Consider the following 6,734-nt stretch of genomic DNA (forward strand, 5'->3'; position numbering starts at 1 on the left):
GGAGGAGGGTGGGGAGGAGGGAGGAGGAGGGAGGAGGGTGGGGAGGAGCAGAGTTCCAATGTGGGTAGGGGTGAGGTGGAACTCAGCACTCCAAGAGCAAAGGAGGCGGAGTAACAGCAAGACCAGCCAGGAGTCGGAGCTTTTTGGAATCCATCTTCCCTCTGTTCCCCCTGCCTCCTCTTCTCTCTCCATCACTCTCTGAAAGTCTTCCTTCCTCTTAAAACCTCTGCTGCTCTTTGTCTTACTCTCTTCCATTTCTCTTCTCTTGCTTTCCTCTCATTTTTTTTATTGATTTATAGTCGATGAATTCAGATTACACAGTAGCTGTATGTACCGCGTGTGTAATTATCCAACTGCTTCATGTGTTACATGTATAACTAAATGCAGACAGTTTGAACCAGTCATAACTATTTTATAAAAATTCCCGTATTTTGGGTAGCTGGGTGATTCAGTGTTTAATCTAACATGACCAAGGCTGATCTCCCCACCGCCACAAAAAAAGAGCTAGATTCTGTGTAGTATTATCTTTTAAAATGTTAAAGCATTTCCTGAATACCTTCTCTAACTAATTTAAAAGATATTCACTCATTTGATCAACTTACTCTTCAGCATTTGAAGCACTAAATGGGGAAGGTTTTCACTCCCAGTCTTTAATATTATTATATCATGGTATCTGAAATTCTCAGCTTTCTCATGGCAATAAAGAAAGCAAGGCTCGCTCCTTTACTGTCCACCTGAATTTTTAACTTTTTATATATGTGGCAATACTGGGGATTGAACTCAGAGCCAGACACCTGAGAGGCAGACATCCCCCTACTCATCTCAATTCCCAGCCCTGTACAAACTCTTATTCTGAAGCATTGAGTTGTGTAGGCTTGATAGCTAGTTAAAGGCTGCGTTTAAAATGGTGTTTCTGTGAGGCTGAGGGGACAGTTCAGTGGGTAAAGCACTGGCTGTAAAAGTGTGAGGTCTGGATTTCAGAACCAACAAAAAGCATCTATGTCGTCAGCTTTCCCACAGCAGGATGGGAGGCTGAGACAGGAAAATCCCGGAAGCCTCAGGCCTCACACATGCAACAGTAAACAAGAGATTTTAACACAAACAAACTGGAAAGTCAGACCCAAAATCTGAGGTTGTCCTCTGATGTCCTATGTGCCCCGTGGCATATGATCATGCTCACTCGTAAACATGCACGCACACACACACACACACACACACACACACACGAACACATACAAGATCATAAGAATCACATTTATCTTCGAATAGAAGCCGTAGGTCCTTTTCTATACCGATGATCTTTGACAAGATCATTGTCAAAAAGCTCTATGGATTGCACAGTGCAAAATAAACAGAGGGAGACTCTCTTCCAGTTGGCATGAAGGGGAGTCTTGGGGTGTCAGCAGCCAGCAAAGGTCAGGTGACAGGACACAAAGGTGGATTGTCTCATCCACTGTCTTCATTCCAGGCTGGCCTCTGTCCACCCCCTTAACAGAATTGGAGGTCCAGAGAAGTTACCACATTTCTCAAGACATACAGTCAGCTTGTCCAACCTAATTGTTAAATGCAGTTAATGTATAGCACAAGATATATGCCTTCCTGTAGTAGCTACGAGGACTTAAACAGCTTAGTAAGACCTACTCAATACCTAAGTGCAATTTATGACCTCCGGGAGACGCTAGAACATTTAGCCTCCACTCATTTGCCAGGTGGTCCAAATCAGATCCAGCCGCAGAGTCTATAGATTACATGTCAAAGCCACATCCCTGTGCCATAGGTCACTCTAATGGAGGGCCAGGGATGGGATAGCCGCACAGGCTTTCCTTTCAGCACTTGTGTGTGTGCAGGGCCTTCTCATTGACACTGGGCAGCCACAAACAGCTGCTCCCCTTACCACAACCCTCCAGCATCTTCTTCTGCAAGATGCCACATGACTTCTTTTCCAGAGTACACACTGATCTGCAATTAGCAGGCATTTTTTTTTTTTCCTGACTGGCTTTGAATTTGTTAAACAGTGAAATCTCCAGGGCACTTTGGTTTTCGCTGTCAGCGGTGGTAATGATTTTAACAGCACCTGTCATTATGTGTTCGGTTTCGGAAACTATTTCTGGGTGTGTACTGTACCCAAGCAATACAGCTTCAGGAAACTGGGATCTCCTCCTTTCAGTGGGATGAAGTGTCACTGGGCATTGGAGGGGGACAGGACATATTCATAGAGAACATCTCCCTCCTTCTGTGATGGGAAGGGGTGACTCATGATCCCCACAGGATGCTGTTGGTCTGATGGGAGTGGTCAGGATAGACATGTAGGAAAAGATGACACTTGAGCATGGTGCCTAGGAGGTGCTAGGGAGGCCTATGACAGAGTGAAGAAAGCTACACTAAGTCTGTAAACAAGAAAGCTGGGGGGCAGGTGGGGAAGGAGAGAAGTGGGGGTGATCTGGTTTGGTTTTGACTGTGAGAACAATTTTCTTTGCCTTTAAACTAATGTTAGAAAGATTCACGTGCAAGATCTTACTTACATGTAAAATCTAGAAAATTTCAACTTTTAGAATCAGAAAAATTAGAAGGGGGCTCCCAGGGCCAGAGGTTGAGGTGATGTTACCCAAAGGACTCAACATTGTAGTCAGAGGAAATAAGTAAGTGTGAGGTGTCTGTACAATGCAGCGACTGTAGTCGCTAAAGAGTATTTTTTAATTTTTGCCTGGACGTGTGTCAGTGCACCATGGAGGCCAGAGAAGGCATTGGCACACCTGGTCCTGGAGTTACTGACAGTTTGTGAGCTGCCATGTGGGTGCTGGGAATCGAACTCTGGTCCTCTGGAAGAGCAGCCAATGCTCTTAACTGCTGAGCCATCTCTGTAGGTCTAGCACACTAATCACCTTGAATTAGCCATCCCAAAATGTGTACATATATGAACAGATCATGTGTGCCATAAATACATATGGTTTATTTATTTGTCAACTAGAGCAACAATTTTAAATAAAGTCCTTTTTTCCATTTATGGGTGTTTTGCCTACATGTTTGTGTACTGCATACCTGAAGTGCCTAAGAAGGCCAGAAGGGGCATTGTGTCACCTGTGACTGGAGACAGACGTGTCGCCATGTGGGTTCTGGGAATCAAACCCTGGTTCTCTCAGAGAGCAGCCAGTGCTCTCAACTGCTGAGCCATCTCTCCAGACCCTTAAATAAACTTTATTTTTAAAGTAAATTTGTTGAGAGAGAGAGAGAGAGAGAGAGAGAGAGAGAGAGAGAGAGCGCATGTATGTCCCACAATGCAATGCATGTGGAGAGGTCAGAGGACATCTTGAGGGAATCACTTTTCCCCTTCCACCATGTGGTTCCTGGGTAATAAACCCAGGTCATTGGGTTTGGGGACTAACACCTTACCTGCTGAGCCTTGTTGTCAGACCAATTTTAAAAATAACTTTTGTTGGCGTGAGGAAGGGCAGCGGAAGATCAGCGAGAGCATCAGGCCTCTCCGCAGCATCTGCTTTTCAGCCCTGTCAATCTAAAACTAAAACTCTGTCAGCATTAGCCAGCCGTGGCAGGGCACAACTTTAGTTCTAGCTCTAGGAAGGCAGAGGCACGCAGATCTCTTGATTTTTAAATAAATCTTAAGTTGGGTTGTTTCCTTTAATTAACTTTCAATGGAGGAGCAGCAAAGTTATCTTGTGAACACTAAAATCACAAAAGTCCGTGGAGGCCTGACAGAGAGGCCACCCTCTCCTCGAATCTGTTCCCCCTCAGCCTGCTCCAGGTCCTAAAGGCACTGCCTGGCCTAGTGGCTAGATCAGAAGTCTGGAAATAATAAATATTATCATTCAGTGTGTGTGTGTGTGTGTCTGTATGTGATGTAGTGTATATATGTATATTTGTCTGAAGTGTGTACCTGGTATACATACAGGCATACACTTTGGAGGCCAGAGGTTGGCATCAAATGTCTTCTTCAGTCTCTTTCCACAGGGCCTGAGCTTGGAGCTTGCCAGTCCCGGACAGGAAGTCCCAAGGATCTGCTGTCTCTGCCTCCCCAGTGCTGAGACTACAGACGCATGGTCCTATGCTCACCCCCCACTCCCACCCAGCTCTGAGACAAAACAAATGGGCCTGTGTTTCATGGAGACTGGAGACAGGCCGAGGAGGAGGAGGAAGACAGGATTGCTTGTGTGGAGGGTAAGCTAAGGAGACACTTCCTTATTGTTCTACCATAAGACTCCTTTGGGAGACAGGGACTGTGCTGCAGTGCCCATCTGAGGTGCTTTGTGCCCAGTAGGCTCTCAGGAATCCCAGCGGGGGACCGTGCGTGTGGGCGTCAGATGCTCTCGATGTCAGTTACAGAGACATCGTGTGTCCACACCCTGGGACACTTTTGGAATGTTGGTTCTCTGAATAACCCTGTCATTCACACCACACAGCCGCACTCGATCTGTCCCCGTGGCCCCTCACCCTTTGCTTGCTTTCAGATCTGACAGAAACAAAACCTCAAATACATGGGCAACTGGCACGCGATGAGTGATTAGCCCCTGTTTGGAAGAGGCTGGGCTGAAGGCCTTTCAGTGCTAAGTGCAGTAACCCTAGCCCTGGGCCAGTAGTAATTCTAGATGGCAGTAGCTCGGGCTGGGCATAGTTGGGCAGTATGAACGCCCAGCCAAGAGGTAAGTTCTCAGCCCACGTGGGAGGACTGCCATCTCCTCACAGTCAGTTGGAAGCATCAAATTAAGGCTAAGTGGAGGTAAATTAGACGTGCTGGGATGGCTGGCGTGAGGGTAAGTGGGTCTGGTTACTAAGGGAAGGCTCCCCACAGGGGAGGGGAGGCAGGCCTTGCGGCCATGTGGTCTCCCTGTTGTTCTTCACCTGAAGCAAGATAGCAAATTGTCTTGGGCAGAAGTTTCCCAGCTTGGCTGTGGACGAGTAAATTGAACCCACCTGAACCTCAAGCTCCTCATGAATACAGTGAGTTCTGATACCTACCTCACAGGACGGTTGGGAGAACCTTCAGTGAGCCAAGGGTTGAAGGGATGACTGGTTCTCAGGAGGCTTTCTGTAATGTCAGTACACTCCACAGGCTTCACACCTACCAGAAGCACAAGATGCTGGAGAACTGTCGGTGACTATCAGATGTCTGTGGTTTCCACTGTGGTTAGTAAGTCTGTGCTCAGGAGAGGTCAGAACCTTAATGCAGGCTTGTGCGTAGCTCAGAAGTGATCAGCTAGCATTTAATGACACAGCCATTGTTACTGGGAGGCTTCAGCCATGATGTCTTCCTTTAGCACTGAAATAAGCAAGGTAATGTATTAGGCTGTTAATCATTGAGGGGAAGTGTGATTCATTTATAAGCCAGTGAGAAACAGGTTCTCATCATGAAAATCAGTAGGGTGCGTTCACTGACTATGATACTTTGCACTTAGTCCGCTGTCTTGAGTGTTGGAAAGAAGGCTACCCTTGGCCCTGCACTTCTTACCTTTCTAGGAAGTAATAACCACTCAGAGGTTCAGTGCTAAGGAAACGGTGGGAGCAGCGTTTCTTTTTATGTGGATGGCAAAATAGTTACTAATTCTAGTGTTTAATTGTTTATATATATAATTATATAGTTATTTATATTTAATTGTCATATATAAAACATTAAATTGCTTGTATATTGTGGGAAATATTGCATTTTAAGTTTGGAGAAATATATAGTCTTAGGTTTATTTATTTGTTTATTTTGAAAGGAGAAAAAAATGTATTTTGGCTCATAGTCTCAAGCACTTCCGGCGTAACTAGCTGGCGCCATCGCTTTTAAGCCTATAGCAAGGACAGAACATCATGGTAAAGGAACGCTTCTTCCTTCAGAGCAGTCAGGGAGCGGAGAAAGAGCTAGCCTTGAGTTATGCGGTGCTCTCTGAGGCCGGGCTGGCATTCTCTAACAGAGGCAAAGGAAGGAGGGCTCCGTGGATAGACACACCCTCACTGGCTGGCAGGATCAAAGGCTCCCAGAGAAATAGTGTAGAACAGAAAGGAAGGACACTGCCTGCATTCTGAGCGTCTCCGGTGTGGCCTGCAGACACCAGTGAAGAGAGAAGTTAATATGGGCTCCAGCAGACTCCGAATACTGACATCTGTGGCTTATTTTTCCATACCTGACCCACCTGACAGTGTTGGGCAGAACATGCTGAGGTACAGAAGCACTAAAAACAGTTGATGTCCCCCTGTGTTCTAGAATGCACCATCAGCATCCAAATCTCCACAGAAAATAGATCTAGAGAGAGAGAGCTTCAAAATTCTCTCCATTCCCACTCACTGAATCAAAGCTGAGTCACCGCCCTTGGGAGGCTTGAGTGTTACAGAAAGTGGCCACCAGGGGGCACACGTTCACCACTAGAAAGCCTGCGTCTCCGTTCCCATCCGGACCACAAGCCAAGATGGAAGCCTTCGGCTGGCTGAGGAGAAAGAGGAACACATAGGCATCTTCAGAAAGAAACACACGTTTTTCCTTTGGATGCTTTACACCTAAACGGTGTTGGTTGTTTCGGATATTGACCAAGGCTGCTGTGGGCAAGCAGGATTTGCCCCTTTCTTTGGTCTAAACCAGAAGTGGCTACCCATAGTCCGAGCTGTACTCTCTGAATTGCCTTTCTTGGTGTCCCAGATTCTCATTTGGTAGACCTAAAGCCATTTAAGTCGATGGTTTCAGACTATTCCTAAAATTAGTAGGAAGGAGAGAAGAGAGAGAAAAAGAGAGGGAGGGGAAGAGG

The sequence above is a fragment of the Grammomys surdaster genome, unplaced genomic scaffold, assembly GCF_004785775.1.
Source record: "Grammomys surdaster isolate TR1022 unplaced genomic scaffold, NIH_TR_1.0 66, whole genome shotgun sequence".
In the NCBI taxonomy this organism is placed as follows: Eukaryota; Metazoa; Chordata; class Mammalia; order Rodentia; family Muridae; genus Grammomys; species Grammomys surdaster.